Genomic DNA, 17,427 nt, shown 5'->3' with positions numbered 1-17,427 from the left:
TAGTTAATTTGAAATTTTCAATTGAATATACAGTACATACCTACTTAAATATTAATGTATTAAAAACAAATAAGAGTAACAAATAATACATAATATTTTCCGCAACAACAAAACTAATAAATGTAATTATTTATGAGAGTAAAATGTTGTATTTTTTATTTTAAAATCATGTTCGCGATAAAAATATATTTTTGAAAGTTCATCATATTTTATACTACATATAATAGTTAACTTGGTAACACGTTTCTGTTATTTTTATAGGTGCAAAATAACTCAAAGCAATTCCATAAACAAGGCGTTTATCTACAATAATAAATCGTTAACCAATGCATTCGATTAGATTAGAATCTCCAATTGGCCTTTTTTTATACAACCGAATATTCTAATCAGATGTATTTGGAATCAACTATTAATTGTGCTACTCAACGACTGTTCATGAGCGGCCGTGTTAAAAAAATATCACGCCTGACAATTAACTGCCTGAATACGACATAATTTGATTTTGGAGTTAAATGATATTAAAAGAGCCTTGCCGATATATACCTACTAAAACAATTTAAAATATGATGCCCGTTGGGAAAACTTATATTTATCGGATTCGCGCCAATGTAATTTACCAAATTAATAAGCTTCGGGCGAATGACGAAATTAACTACTAAAATTGTGCTAATTTTCGTGTAGGTATAAGTTTTTGTGTTTTATATCAAGGCTGAAATTCCGACGTCCGTATTCTTTGAATAAAATAAATAGTTTATTTTTCATAATATATATTGATAGCAAACATGGGTCATTTGGAATTATTTTAATGCGTAGAAAAAAATGAAAACCTAATAAAATTAAAAGTGGTCGATAAATATGTTTATCTGAGAAAATATAACCTTCGTATTAAAATGCTTTGGGAGGTTTTTTACTATAAAATGTAAATATACATTAATTATTAATAAATGGATATAAAAGTTAATTTTATATAATTATTTTAAAGTTAAAGGAAGGTAATATATGTTAAAGAGGCTCATAGCCGTGGTGACCATTTTGTTTATATATACATCAAAAGATGTAAAGATTAAAAAAATATTAAAAAATATTTTGTTAAATTTAAAAAAAAGCAAATCGTTTCGTTTTCAAAAACAATTTATTTCTTACAGTAAGTACCAATTAAGTTTTAAAAATGATGTCATTATCATTAGTCAACTAATAATACATATCGGTCAAGGTCTGGATCTCCATTTAGTGAACTATATCTAATCAAACTCATGTACTTGACCTTGAAACTGTCAAGGACCGCAAGTCAATTACGCATTCCATGCTAATTTTAAAAATCTCGTTTGAGTTTCTTGCTAATATATCGAGCGAGCTTTTTTACAACCCTGTTTGTTAACGGTGTATATGTTACATCTAAATTAAATGGTATATTATTTGTAGTATGTATAAACTTCTGATTTAATTCTTTGAGACTCATAATATTAACATGATTCGTCTTTAAAGATGCCGTAAATTAAATAATATAATTTACATAACTGGATTATTACACTATGTAAGTATATATTATTTAATAATGAATCAAAAATGAAAATATATAAATGCATATGAAAAATAGTTTCACACTAAAAAGGGCTTTTATTCATTAAACACGTAAGGCCATCTATACGGTAAGTTTTAACGTTTCTATATCCCTATCCAAAACATTTTAACATGGCGGTACTAAGGTACTGAAGATAAAAATATATCCAAACGGATACTGATCTGATCTCTGATTAAATATCTAACCAAGAAAATTAAATCATATACTTACTATTAACAGTATTAGAAATATAAATTTATTGTATTTTTATATATCATAATAAACGGATATTAGCTACTTTCCCAACATGTTAAATTTATGCTCTGTATCCAAACACACATTGAAAAACAATACGTATGTGATTTTTTTAGACCCGGGATTCGAACTTGAAAGTCTCGACTTACCAAGCCGATACATTAGCACTCGGCGATCGCGGGCTCATCCCGAATACATATATAATTACTGTTTACTTTTAAAAGTACCTACACGTTTATTGAATTTTAACTATTATACCTACTATTACATCATAATATATAAATCCTAATACAATTATAAAATTAACATGCATGCTACCAAATTAGTTACGGCTTATTCAGTGTATTAATGTAAGCTAACATTACAAATATCTTTGTTATAACTGTGCAATATGCAATACAAAATAATCCAAATTATCTTTGATTATTTACATGGTTATCAAGGGATAAATAGTCGTATATTTTTATATAGAAACCTATTAACTATACTTAGTATGTTTTTTTTGTTAAGTAACTATATTGATAAACCAATTAATTATAATATATTCATAAATAGTCATTTTTCTAGATACCACAACATAAATTAAATGGATTGTGAACTATTCAAATATTTAACGATTCATTTTCTTTTTATATAACATTAAAAGCTTCATCACCACAGTTGAATATGCAGTTCTAAATTAAGCACTTCTTAATTAGTGGATGGATGCACATAATAATTAATGCACTAACTTTCTGTTTCACAACACACAAAAGTGGTGACCACACAGATAAGTTATTTTGGCAACACCAGCTGACACATGTCACGTCTGAATCTATGTGTGGATGAGAATTTAGTACGTCACAGTTATTTTCTTATAGGGGTGCATAAAAAGCATCAATTATTAATTATTCATATAAATATATATAACTGGCGATTATATAAAATATCTAAATCGGTATTAGTGAGTATATTAAATTCATTGGAAAAATTATATTTAATTATATGTGTACATAATATAGTTGAAAATATATTGGTTAGTAGCCATTTCTTGTCTTGCTAGTAGCGTGATAACAAAGATAACACATCGGCAAGGTTATACACCTGTGTAATAAAAATAATGTATATTCTCATTAGGTTGGTATCCATGGAGCTTTACAACGTGTTTATTTTACAAATTGCACGAAACTATAAATTATACTTCTTTAAATAATAAAAAACATGGAATATAATTTTTATTGAAGAAATAATTATTATCTAACATTTACTTTTTATATAGATTATTTTACGGATATTTATTGGTTCACAATAAGTAGGTAACAATATCAAACAATGCACATCTCGTGATGCAGTGCGTAAGGCGCTGGTTTTCCACACGAGAGTTCCAGGTTCGATTCCCGGTGAGGACTCAATATTTATGTATTTTTCTCAAAGTTTGGGTGTTTGTGATTGTTCAAAATTACTGACAACCACCTTGTACTAAAAAGCAAGGATATGGTTATTAATAATTAAAAAAAAAACAACATCAAACAATGCATTAGTTACAAAAAAACAATTACTTCACTTAAAGTTTTGACTAGTATTTGCCAATGAAGACTTACAAATTTGTCACGTGATCGACCTTTGACCTTTCAATATAATAACGGTAATATCTTGCACTAAATATTGTCATTTTTGTATCAAATAATATGTTGTAAGTTGGCTAGTAACAATAATTAAAACTGGAATGCTTGTTTATAGTTTGACAATGGAATTTGTGATTGGTCATCTAAATGCTATCTAAATATTTTGGTAATACATGAATTCATGAACTTGCATAATATGTGAATAATTAAGATTTCAGTCAATATTGGCGGTTTATTTCAATATAGCCCGTTCCTCATTTAATTTTAGGAAATAACTGTTTCGATAAATAGAAAGTATTGTTAAGAATTGGTTCTTGCTGTTTTTAAGAGTTTTGTTACAAAAAAATCTGCAAGGCCAAATGAAATGCTGTTAATTTTAACCGATGATCATACATCTATTTTTATTCAGTTTTCTTTTCATATTTGTATATACTCCATACTTTAAAAAATGTTGTTTTAAAAGTCTCTATATACGTAGGTATGTTTTTAGATTAAATATTCAACAGGCTCTCAGTAAATATTAAAAATAATAATATTAATAAAAGTCTTATAACAAAATCAATGTTCATATTAAATATATTAATATATTTATTATATTAAATATTCTTAAATTTATCTTTGAATTTAAAATACTTAGTTATTAGTATATTCCACAGATTTTTGCAACCAGATGACTGTTATGAAATTCATTTCAAATAATATTCTCTATTCAATTTTTTATGATATTTATTATTTAACTTATACCACAGTCTAGAATTATTTCAACAGGAAGGAATGATTTTTGTAGCAAGTAAAGTTTATTGGTGGAATTCTACTGGGCACGTAAATAATTCAACGAAGCTGTAACAAACCAGGCTTCAGCTATGAAAAACTCCATAGAGTTAAAATCAAGTATATCATATCTATAAAAATAATGACATCGAACGTTTGTAATATCTGAATCGTACAAAGTACCAGCTAAAACAACGAGGTTTGTTTTTACAAATGCCATTTTTTACATAACTAGAATGAAAAATTAATTCTGACCATATCGCAATAAAGATGTTCGCATTTAAATCTTCAAGCATTATTGTCATATACCGCTGTTGCGTCCACTTACATAATGGCACATACAATTTATATCTCACATTGTAAATGTTTAATTGAAAAATAAATTTTACCTATTGTAAATTCGCGTACTTTCACCCAAAGCTGAGCCCTTGAAATGTATTGTAGAATTTTGGAATCCCTGTGCGGATGACACATACCGGTTAAAACGGTTTCATTTTTTTTTTCACAAATTGCAAATTTTCGCGTAACCCCTGACACAGTTAGAGCTTCATATACACCTGATTTGGAATCACTGCTTTGACATATTCTTATAACTTGCCTACGTAAATATTGAGATGTAATCAGTAATATGGAAATCATTGCAGAGTAACACTGTTCGTTTGAGCATTTTTTAAATGGTACCCAATATATATGTTGATTTTACTAGGAAGTAAATTTTAAAAAATGATGAATTATTGCAGTAACTATTTCATTGAAATGCATGCTCATAGTGATCTTTTGTCCTTCAATATAAAAGAAGAAGCTCGACCATGTTTTGGATATCTGTTCTGTGTAGTGTAGTTAAAATCCAACATGTTATTTCATGACTTTGATAAAATATTTCTTTTTGTACTGATTTAAATAAAATCCACATTGGAAGCGTATAATGCGCTCAAGTTTATATATAAAAACAAAACTTTTCGGTCCGTATCGACCGCAAAATGTGGAACGTGTACAATATTTTGAACGATGACTCATCCTCGCTGCAATTATTTACAACTCTAAATGCTATTGCATCCCTAGAATGCATTGACAGACAACATCCGGTCAAGCCATTCACGGTTTTGAGTTACAGATAAATAATTATGTTCAAAAATAGACGAAATTATCAAGACTAAGAAATTTTTGGACACCGCACAGTGTTATTATTATAACTCCTGTGTTAACTCTGCCAAATATTGCTTAAAAATAAGCTGCCAGAATATTTTGTTACTGATACCCAGCACGTAATGAAAGTTGGTGGTATAATTTTTCATGTCTTAGTCATAGCGTATTTTTTTCTAAAAATAATATTTTGATACTCAGTTTAAATTCTTAAAAACAGTATCATTGGATTTTGACGTAGAATGTCTCTGTACTCAGCAAGGTGCGTCGCCAATAATGATGTCCAAAAAATGTGACTTATAATCTTTATAGAAATACACATAGTGAAACAAAAATTAAACCATTGTTGGTAGAATATGTCCTATATTAGTATAAGGTTAAACAGATCTGTTTATATGTTTCCTAAACTATCATATTAAATTATTATGTATCCTTAATAGCACGTAAAAGACTTAAAGTTAAATTTGACTAACCAGATAATATAGTAAGCTAAAAATAGTATAAAATTGCATTTTGGTCACCGCAATAATGTCAAATACTATAAATTTAAAAATCGGAAAACTGACATGAAACAAAATGATTTGACGTATAGATAATATTGATGTCATTTACTTAAAAGTCTCGGTCAGGTTGAATGTATTTATTAAAAAGAGTGACCGTTGAAAGTTTATTCGACTAGATTCTAGCGTTTGCGAAACACTAATTTAAACGAAATAAATATTTTTTTATCACTGATCAATATTAGGTTAATGAATTCGGTACGTATATTTTGTAATGATTAATTTTAAGCTTTTTACTATCGTAATAAGGCTGCATAAAGATTTTATTTGAAAAAATATTATTTTAAGCTTATTTACTTTAATAATGTGTCTTGTTTCTACAATCCACTGGTAACTAATTTCTACCATAAATAAGCCTTAGTTGAATACAAATCGTCGTTGTAGGATTGGTTTCCCAAATAGACCAAATGTTCAGGAGACGAAAAACAAATTTCATAATCCTATATTTAAATACATGGAGATATTTAAATTGTTATTTTTACAGCATATGAATGATGTATTCATTACCATTACAAAGTAATTTAAAGAAAGGGATGGTTCTAGTCCAATTAGATACAAAAAAACATTCTGTATTAAGAGGTAGATTTCGACAAAAACGGATATTCGGAAAACCAATCCTATAGCGACGAAATGTATATGGCCCAATTATATAATAACTATCTTTCATTTTCAATGCATAAGTTGAATGTAGTAGATTTGTTTCAGTAGTATTGTTTAAATTTACGGGGAGATTACAACTGTCTACCTATTAATTCAAGATTTTAATAAATATAATGTTACGTGATGCCTGTTAATTTAATTTTCAGTATTCACTAAATATCGTTCTATACGTCAGCGGCCATTTGCTACGCGTTCGCCATATTGGAAATTCGCTTTCCCCACCTGACAGCTGCAGAGTAGGCGGGAAAAACAATGGATGCGCCATTTTAAATCAGCCGTCAAGGAATTCGATTGCAAACAAAATTATATCCGTCACAAGCTTTTAGTTGTGTCTGTGCCGCATTGTATTTTAGTCACAGGGCATTTTGATTGTGTTGGTGTGACGTTTGGTCGATCTGTCGACGTCTGGCGGCAGATAAGATTCTTTGACAATCTATTTGGACCACCTATCTTTTGTTTTGCAATGTTATCACTAAGAAGAGTAGGTATGACAATAGATGGCGCGGGTATGATTATGGTTGGTTATACTCGTTAATAAAAACCTATTCCGACATAAGACAATTAATTAATTTATTAGTGTAATATCTATACAGGTTTGTCTATGGTTATTGAAAATAATAATTTTAATAAATCATAATAATACCAAAGTATGTATTGATAACATAATATGATAAAATAACCCTTTTCTATACAGACAAAACTTTTATATGATAGTTGCGCCTTCAAAACCGACGACATATTTGTAAACATATGGCTATATATACCTACAGGAGAGACACAATTCAAGAATATAACTGTATTTCATTTTATATTAAATTTATTGTTTCGTGAAATATTCACTTTTACAATAAATATTATTTATACCCTTCCCGTAAAGAATCTACCTAACGAAGATGCTTTGTATACGTATAGGACAGATAACGACTAGTTTCTAGTAAGTATGTGCTACTACCGCCATCTTGGAAACTAGTGTCGGGTTTTAAATGTTCAGTCATTTTTTTAAATGGTGCTTTAGATGCACATTTCATTAATAAATATATCAACATACCCGTTACACAATTTCAAAATTTTAATTCAATATTCAAGTTTAAAATTTGTTGTCTGCATTTACTTCCTACCCTACAGCTCGATAACCGTTTCAAATACGATAACATTATTATTAATATATGTTTTTTTTATTTTATTCAATATTTATTTAAATTATTTTTCGATGTTTCAGTCGTTAATTGAGATATAGCTGGGAAATTAAAAATCATCCACCATTTTCCAAGATGGCGACCATAACACAGGACTTAAGAGTGTTGATTTTGAATATGTTATTACTGAGTACTAGCAATCACTCTACGTATTGTTATTCAGTGTCCTCTTTAGAAAAATTATTTTCAGGTAAAATCCTAATATGACTGGGCTAAAAGGAGAATTATCGCCGAATATGCATCACAGAGCATTTAGAGGTTTTTAAAAAAATGTAGTAAAGTAGTTTGTCTGGTTATTCACCTTTCTTTACGGTATTTTGGGCATAAAAAAAAGAATCCGTTCATTTCGAAAGAAATAAATATGAAAAATCGGCACTTTAAAAACGTTAACGGACGCGAAAGAGAGAGCTCGTATATCTAATGGTTTGACAAGATTAAAAAGCTACATGTCTCTCAATATATTCATATATAAAGACGGTGGAATACTGCGATCGCTAGGAAAATAAACCTAGAAAATTTGATAATCCTCAACAGTTGGGGACTTAAAAACAACTACATAATAACTACCAAAAGGTAATGCCTGCCAATACTACATGTTTTTAATTTCAATTGCTGTTATCATAATATAATATACCTAATACGATTACTGTCATTGAGATAAATTAATGGTTTATTAATTACAGTGAAACAAAAGCGTCTTCAATGATTCAACACAGATTACATGCAGAAATACAAAGTAGTCGTACGTAATAATGTGAACAAACTTGGCAGGTCAACTAGATTTGATTATTAACGAACTGTGAAAATATTAATCAAGATTAAGCCAGTAAATTACAACATATGATTTAATATACAGTCATATTGTTATCAGAAATATTTTCAAATATGATTTACTCTCTGTGATAGTTAATAAATAATAAATAACGACTTATATACTTATTATATACTTTATCAGATGCCTATTTACAAATATGATTAATTAAATGGACCACTACTAATATTATTAAATAATTAACAAGTAGGTACAGATAATTTTATTAAAGTGAATTTAACGTTTGTCAAATGAAAAAGAAACTTTAATAGATAATTAATTAAATTGAGATATTTACAAGCAAAAACGCCACTGTTCATAAAACTAAGAAAATTACATACATGTACAAAGTAATTGCATATTCCTGCTACATGTAGAATCTAAAATTCCAACAGATTCAATGCAAAATTCCCACAAAAAATCAAAAAATGATTGAAAAATGCAAATTTGATTTTCCATTAAATGACTTTGAAGGACAGTGGCATTTTTGTTTTTATACAACTCAATAATCAATGTATTAGAGTAATTGAAAATCAATTAGACTGGCGTAGATGGAAGAAAAAGGTTTGCCGTTGTGACTGTTTCATTTTCTTATGTATCATCATTTAGATAAAATGCGATCATTTGACAACGTTTTAAGAAACTACGTGTTCACCAGTATAATATTAATTTTACAAATGTAAACCACCCCATTATCAAAAACAAGAATATAGAAAGAAATTATTTAAGTAAGCCTATTAGAGTACTTTACTGATAAATAAAGACGAGATCTTCTTATTTACTCTAGTAATTATTTAATAAAATTGTATATTATCGCACAATAATATTATTAAATTAAGTATTTAACTACTTTAAAATGATAAATGGTATAAAATATATTATTTTAGCGATCTTTTATACCTACCCTAATACATTTCCTTACTTTCTTTAAATTATTAAAATATATACCCTAATAAGCTAAACTTATTTTTTATAATAATTATTCTGAATTGAATATTAATTTTAATAAAGACTTTAACAGAGCTTGGCTTGAATTATTCTTTATTCGCGTTGACCTATTAAACTTTTATAATATATTGTTTTATTACTTATAATAATTTAACATTATTAAAAATATAGGCATTCCGGAAATAAATTGAAAAAAAAATCACCTTATGGAATATACTAAATAAATAATAGTGTAGAAAAATGTAGTATTTTGTATGTAATTTATCAATCTTTTATGATAAAAATATCATGACGTAATATCCGAATAAGTTGTTCATATGCAATAATTAGACACTGTTTGACCGACGCACGGAGCTTTTAATCACATTGCAAAACCAGTGCGTAAACTTTAGTGCAGCTTTCTGCCTACTTATAAATCATATCGCCGTACTTCTTCAGCCAAATATGTTTCGAGAGCTCTGAGAAGCATTGCGCTGCTTCTTGCGAAATGTGTATCTGTTCCATGTGTATTTGTAACACTTATTTTTGCCATTACTTATTATATGCACACCTGTTGTGATATATCTTTGTTATTCACAACATAAATAAATAATATAAAAAAATTAATATTTTTAGTTTAATTATTAAATCATGTAAGTATATTATAAGCATTGTTTTCTCTTGTAAAATAATACTCATAAAAATACGTGACTAATTTAAGTAATAATAATTATTGCATTTTGTCTTGGTTTCTAACAGTCATGTAGATATAGTTTATTGTAAACTTTCAGGCATTGAGAATTAATAGATAATATTATGCATATTTTAAAATGTCGAATTGGTATAAGCGTCCATCAAGTTTCAGAAAGGAGTGACATAAAGATTTACCAGAGAATAGTATTTGTCTTTAAACCAGACATTTACATTTCCAGTTTAAATACAGGGTATTTTATCTAACATTAACACACTATCAAAATTACATATTATATGAAAAATAAATTTATTAAACAAATACGACTTCTCAAATATAAATCCGGATGTTATTCTGAATAACATAATATATGTGAAAATATAAAAATCGTTTTTCGTTAACTTACAATATCATTTTTAAATAAGTCATAAAATATGTCAATTCTTAAATTTTTCCTTAAATATTTCATATTTATTTAATAATATTAAGAATAATAATATAGTATATACATCTATAATATAATAATTATAGTAGATACGAATATTCGTCGGGCATTGATGACAGATTATCACATAATACAATATTTACAAGTAATTAGTAACAAGTTTATAAGTTTTAAAAGTACATTTTATTCCACAGATTTCAATGTTTTATATCGATTATTTTTTTAAATGATTTTGTGGAAATAGTAGAATGCATTATTATTGTTGGCGTTGGATAAGGTAAATATTATACAGGCGATCTTTAACGTAGGGTCATGGTGATTATTTTAAATATAATAATGAAGATTTTATATTGCAATTCAATTAATTATTTCAATTAATGCGTATTTGTCAATTTTCTGTTACCCTAATACTAATAGTTTATTAATTGCGTTATCCATAAAATGGAAGTGACATAAGTAAATTATAACTGAATTGTATATTATATTTGTATGAAGTTACCAATTGAAAATATGTTAAAGACAAATCGGTTTTAGAGTAAATAAAATTATATGTAGTACAAAAAAATAAATTTAATAACTAATATAATTAATTGTTTATCATTTTTTTGTTAATAAACCGACTCCCGTATGCCATTTAAATATTATATTTTTTTCATTTATTAATGAAAAAATGTTGCTAAGTATAACGTAATTATGATACCTGCCTAATAACTATTATAAACAAAGTAACTGGTTCGTCAAACACCTTCATTTCAGTTACATTTCAAAATTTATATATTATAATTTATATAATAGTAATTTAAATAATTTTGTTTATGAATCATTTGTATTGTATTTACATTTGAAACATTGATACCCAATATTTCATAATGAATACACAGGGAATATTAGTATATAATATATCCAAACGTGTAATACAGAGTGAAACTATATTTTTCTAAATACCGAGAAAAATATAAAATATTTTCAGTCGATATTTTATAACGATTATTATTGATACATACACATTTATTATAAATAAAATTATAAAATAAACTGATTATTCGCAGATAATATTCTATGACAAAATTAACATTTTTTTTAAATTTGTAATTCGTGGATGAAAAACGTTTATTCTCCAATAATAGTTTATATCATAATGTAGTGGGCTAAATATGTACAGTAACTAAATAAACACAAAAATATTTTGAAAGCGTAAAGTTTCTTACCAAATATCTCGAAGTAGTGTTGACCAATAATTAAATCCAATTGTAAATATTAGTAAATTATTGGTTTAAACATAACGCAACAGTTCATAAAAATCACTTTACTGAAGTTCTCATATATTTACAGATGAATATAATATCTAAACATTGATTTTTTACATTACATATACAACTGTTCATCAATCGTATTATTTTCCAAATTCTTGTGTTTAAATTGATGTTAAGTATAATGAAAGTAATAAATATGTAAGTAGGAAACTTGTAAGTGAATCTTTTAAGATATAAACATTAATGTTGATATTGGTGAGTACGTGTATAGGTACCAATATAATTATTATCAACGTGAACTTTGTTTATATCTATCTACACGTATTCCCGTTATTTGATATATTAAGGAATTTACTATAAAATATCACGTTATTCTATTACTAGCCAATATTGATAATGAAAATGACTTATCAATAAAAAAGTATATATCATATCTTAAAAAAAGCGTCAGAAACAAAATTATTACAAAAATCTTAAAATTACATCGTGTGGTACTAAACTACTTGCTTGCCGAGCGACTATTATAAACAGATTTAGCTGCAGATTCACAAGTATACTTTTTACAGATATTTCTTCATAATTAAGTTATCTGGGATCTTTTAAAATTTTGTTAATAAACGGATAACATATAGATACTATGCAATTTAATCAAAGTAATAATAGTATTACTTTATTTTATAGTATCGCTTTAGTTGATGGTATCAAGATCGTTCCAAAGTTGTTTGAATATAGTGTAGGTTGTTTGTATCAATAGATTTTTGATTTTACGAGGAATGGATGTTAATCACTTGCTAAAACTATTAGGTCCATTAGTAATTGTGCTGGGCACTCACCAAACAGGATGAGAAAAATATGGATATCTTTGAGAGGAGAGTTTTGAGAATCATCTTTGGGGCTGTTCAAGAAAGTGGCATTTGGAGGTCAAGGTATAATGAGGAGCTGTACACACTTTATGTGGACAAAAAGATCTTGCGGCATATTAAAATGCACGATCGATCATGTATATAGAATGGCGGAGAATATACCGGCGAGGGTAGCTAAGTACGCAACCCCCGATGGCAAGAGAAGATCTGAACGGCCGAAATTGAGATGGCTGGACTGTGTCACGGGAGATTTAAAAATGCTAGGTCAAAGCAACTGGAAAGAATTGGTGCTGAATCGTCCAGGATGGAGGATGGATTTTGAAGGAGGCCATGACCCGCCAAGGGTTGGAGTGCCATACATGATGATGAGTGATGATAATTTTTAATTCAATTACTTTTCATTCAAAACTGTTATATTTTCCTCCGTTTTAGTCATAATGTTGCAACAAGGGCTGTAATTGGATTGCAAATAAAAAAGAAGCTTTGAAACAGAGTATGTCATCTTTATTAAAATTTACTAGAGATGTACTATCAAATATTGGCGGTCAAATACTACATAATGCGTACCTAACTGTAAAAACATCAAATATGACATCTTATTCTTAATTCAAAATATTGAAATGCTGAGACCTATCAAGTTTTTGTGTTGATTTGGCACAAAATTAATTACCTTTCATACATACAGTGCTTTATTGTATTGCTTGGGTGGTGAAATAAAATGGAAAGAAATTCTACGCCAACAACTGCATATCTTGGCAATGCATTGCAATAAATTGTTTACAATTCAAGTATTAATGACGTTTTTAAAATACCAACATAATTAGGTATGTTATCTAACAAACTTTTTTGTAATTTTCTATTCAATGTCACCTGGTTGTTTATATACTAGACAACTCAATTTATATTTACAAAATTTTTAAATGGAGTGGAATTTGTATGTTTTGATTTTAAAATCCGACAGAGCACAGGAAGAATCAGTCAATCATCCAGAGACTACAGATAAAGGAACGGCTCTAGACAATATGTTTGAGGGGCATTCTGAAGTTTTTTGGATATATTTTTCTGCGTGGACCGGATAACCCGGAGAGACTGATAGTTTTAGATAGCCTTCAGGGAAGGCGTCGACGCGCTGGAGCGACCAAGTGAATGAGTTTATTGGGGGCAGCCTTCATTCTTCCTTAACCAAAGTGGAAAACCGAGACGGGTTTGAAAGTCTTCGTCGCTCAGAAGATGACGGAATTTCAAGGTGGACATGATCTTTAGCCATGAGGCAACAGCCAATAATATAAATATTTAAATTAAAAATTATATTATCTATGTTATTGTTGTTGTCATTATACCTTAATATATTAATTAAAATATAATGACATTACTTTGCTCTTAGTTATTAGCTTAGTTTTGCCTATTTTTATTTTTTTAATAATTATAATTTATTATATTTTTTTGGAACAATCTAATAACATGGACTGTTATTAAAAAAAGATTCTGCAATTTTACGAGTAGCTATTGGTGTGAATATTATTAATATTCTGAATCGTCTATACAAAAGTAGTAATCATTAAAATCGACAGGTAATTATTTCATGGAAAAGGTGGTGATAACGCCCATTTCTAAAGCCGTGGGTGTGGGTACAAATCCCGCGTCTGGCAGAAAAAAACATTTTTTTCTTTAATCCAGAGCTCCTAATGGTTTGAGTAAATAACTAATTCTAGTGGAAATATGTTTAAAAAATCTCAACCCCATGAAGGAATAAATGATTTACTGATACATGATAATTAAATTTTAATGTGTCAAGAAATCAACTAAAGAAAAATAATGAACTTTATATTTCATTTTTAGTGAAAGCTAATGTGTAAGTAAAAATTATAGAAATTGTTGAATTAAACCATGAAATAAGTACCTATCAGTTATTTAATAATATACTCGTAAATAACATTGTATGTTGTTGTGTCAATTTAGAAACATTGTCTCTTCATGTAATCTTAAATGAACGATTTCAAAATTGTTTGTTACATAAATTTATTTTCAAGCTCCATTCATTTTTGAAATGCAAAGAATTTTCTCTCTAGAAATTTCCCGCCGTCCGCTAGCCGTCGAATCCAAGCGCCGAATGTTACCAGGTCTAAAAATAAAATTCCCCGAGCGCAGAATTCGAGGCATGCCCCGAGTGCTTCTATCGTATTTCCAGTCTTTTAAGTGTATAGGAATAGTAGTATAATTGGCCGAGAGAATTTGTGTCTCGCGCCCACGTGTGTTTTTCAGCAGGTTGCCACTGTAAATTTTCACAGGTCGCGGAATCCTGTTACAACTGGGTATCACCAGTGCTACCAACGTCTCTCGTTAAAAAACAAATTCTCTAAATTCGAGATAATATTGCGCAACAAGGAGGTTTCTAACTAACATTACTTTCCATACTATCTTTGATATCAATATAATAAAGTTTAAATTATGTAATATGTCGTCAAAATGCTATAAATTGTATATCTATTCGCAATATTTCATGAATGTTTTTACCTAATTATTGATCTAAAAAACAATTTTTCATGCAAATTAGATTCAGTATAGATTACTAATTTATTTTTGAAGTAATTGTGATAATAATCTTTCATTTTATAAAGCTGATCAAGACATAATATATCATTGATCGTTGGTTTTATTATATTGAAAAAAAGTTTAATTGTTTCCTTATTATCTTATATAATCATTTTTCTTATTCAAAATATTAGATTAAATTATTGATTGTTAGATTTTGTGTATCACATAGGTTTTATTATAATATACCAAAATGGTAATATGGTTTTTCATGTGTTCCAGAGTAATATTTTAATACAGAAGAGTGTGGGTGGTGTGTATTGAATTGCATGTGTAACATAAAAAATATTCAAAAATATTTTGAAATAGTTGGTAATATAAATCCCAATTTGGCACTTCACTTGAATACAAAACTTTTTTTAAACTTGTTGCGTTATGTTTTCTCAAAAGCGATAATTATCACCACATTAAAGAGATTTTTAATTTCAAATTTGTTAATGATACTTTTTACTCTATACAAAAGAGCAAAACTACAAGTAAAAAAATACTATTCACAGGGTTAGAATACCGTTGAAAGAGATATGTGATAATAGAAAACATTATATTCACTGCTCACACAAAAATTAATAATGTTATATTAATAAGCTTTTTATAAACACAACACTCACCGCTAGCAAGCACTTTTATTTATTCTTTTATTTAAACATAATAACAATACATAAATACCAATATACCAATGAAAAATTAATAAGAGAAAATATATGCATTGAAAACTGCCGAAAAACGGCGCAGGAAAAAACTACGCGACGTTTTTTTTACAGAATATATATTTTTTATTTATAATCAAGTGTGAAATTTCTCCGAAACGCGGCAACACTTATTTAGGCGGCGATGTTCTAATTTCGAATTTTGACATTTGAGCCAGCGGGCGCGCGCGGTTTTATTTTTCGCCGTACATTCCTGCGGGCCATTTTTTCATGATCGTATATACATGTAGGAATTACATTATGGAGGTGATGCTATGCTGTTTTCGTTGACTTACAATGCTTTGTCGGCTTTTTTGTTCGGATTACGCATCGCCCGTAAAAAACAGAGCCAACGCCTGTAGCTCGACTTGCGGTCGTAAGCTTTGGGCAAAACTGACTGATGCTCCTCGAGGAAGAATAAAGTTGTGAGTTGCAGCGCCACGCAGCGGGCGATCTTCGAAGCTCGCATTTTCCCACCGCAGGCATAATTTTCGTAAGATGTCCGTCCTCCCACGCCATGCGATCTTTAATCAAAGGTTCGGCTACATTCCTCACTTTCAACGAGACTGTCTATCACACAGCAGCGACGCAGTCTTCAGCCATAATATTGCTCTCTACTATAGACCATGACTTATGCTCAATCTAAGATTCAATTAAACCCCAATTTAGGGACGTCAAGAAAGTATCTTTAACCGATATTTCGATACTTTGGTACCTATCGATAATTTTTCTTTCGATTTGACGTCCTTATCTATATTGTAGTCATATAATAATACACGGATTTAGTAATCTCAGAACATCCTATCAGAATACTAACATACAATAGTGTATTCTTCATTTTTACGGTTCCACCCCTATAGTATGTTGAACATCATTGTTCCGGCTTCTCACCCTGATGCAGTTGGTCTGAAGTATACTTCTATACTAACTACTATAACTGAAATATTTTCAGAATCAGGAAGTCCTTCTTCTATCGTCTTTCTGACGTCATAATATTCTTCCTTCAAAGACCAGTGGTAGCATGTCTTGCTATCTATCGTTTTATGATGTAGTACTCGTATCTAAATTGTATGTTCATTGTAGTTTTTAACGTTGTTGTTTCAATACGTCCTGATTGGTGATCAGCTTATCTTTTCAACAGATGCTTAAATATACTGTTGTCACATCACTAATATTTTTTTGTGGATATGACACTGCAGGCTTTACGAATATTTCGAATAGTAGGTACACATGCCAACACAAATAAACAATATAAACGAAAAAACATTTACAAAGTTAATTTGATTTTTCGTTATTTAAGTCTAAGTACTTAAGAGTATCGAGGAAGAATAGACACTTATGAAATATTTTGGTGGCTAATTCGATATTTGAAACCACCGCTGTTTTAAGTACCTACATGGAAACCAACA

The 17,427-nt window shown here is 28.7% G+C and overlaps 1 protein-coding gene across 16 annotated transcripts in view; it reads right to left on the bottom strand.

The window, feature by feature from the left end:
- The window catches only part of bt (projectin protein bent), a 229,024-nt gene extending 212,611 nt beyond the window's left edge, over window positions 1-16,413 (bottom strand). For all 16 annotated transcript variants that reach the window (XM_085953753.1, XM_085953755.1, XM_085953760.1 and 13 more), the window contains exon 1: window positions 16,315-16,413. The gene's annotated coding sequence lies outside the window, so the exon portion shown is untranslated. The remainder of the gene's footprint in view (window positions 1-16,314) is intronic.
- Between the last annotated feature and the right edge of the window lie 1,014 nt (window positions 16,414-17,427).

Source organism: Rhyacophila brunnea, unplaced genomic scaffold (genome assembly GCF_057557595.1).
Source record: "Rhyacophila brunnea isolate RB1 unplaced genomic scaffold, BYU_Rbru_1.0 scaffold_4, whole genome shotgun sequence".
NCBI lineage: Eukaryota > Metazoa > Arthropoda > Insecta > Trichoptera > Rhyacophilidae > Rhyacophila > Rhyacophila brunnea.
The sequence above is the reverse complement of the archived record's forward strand: the minus strand, read 5'-3'. Positions and strand labels throughout refer to the sequence as shown.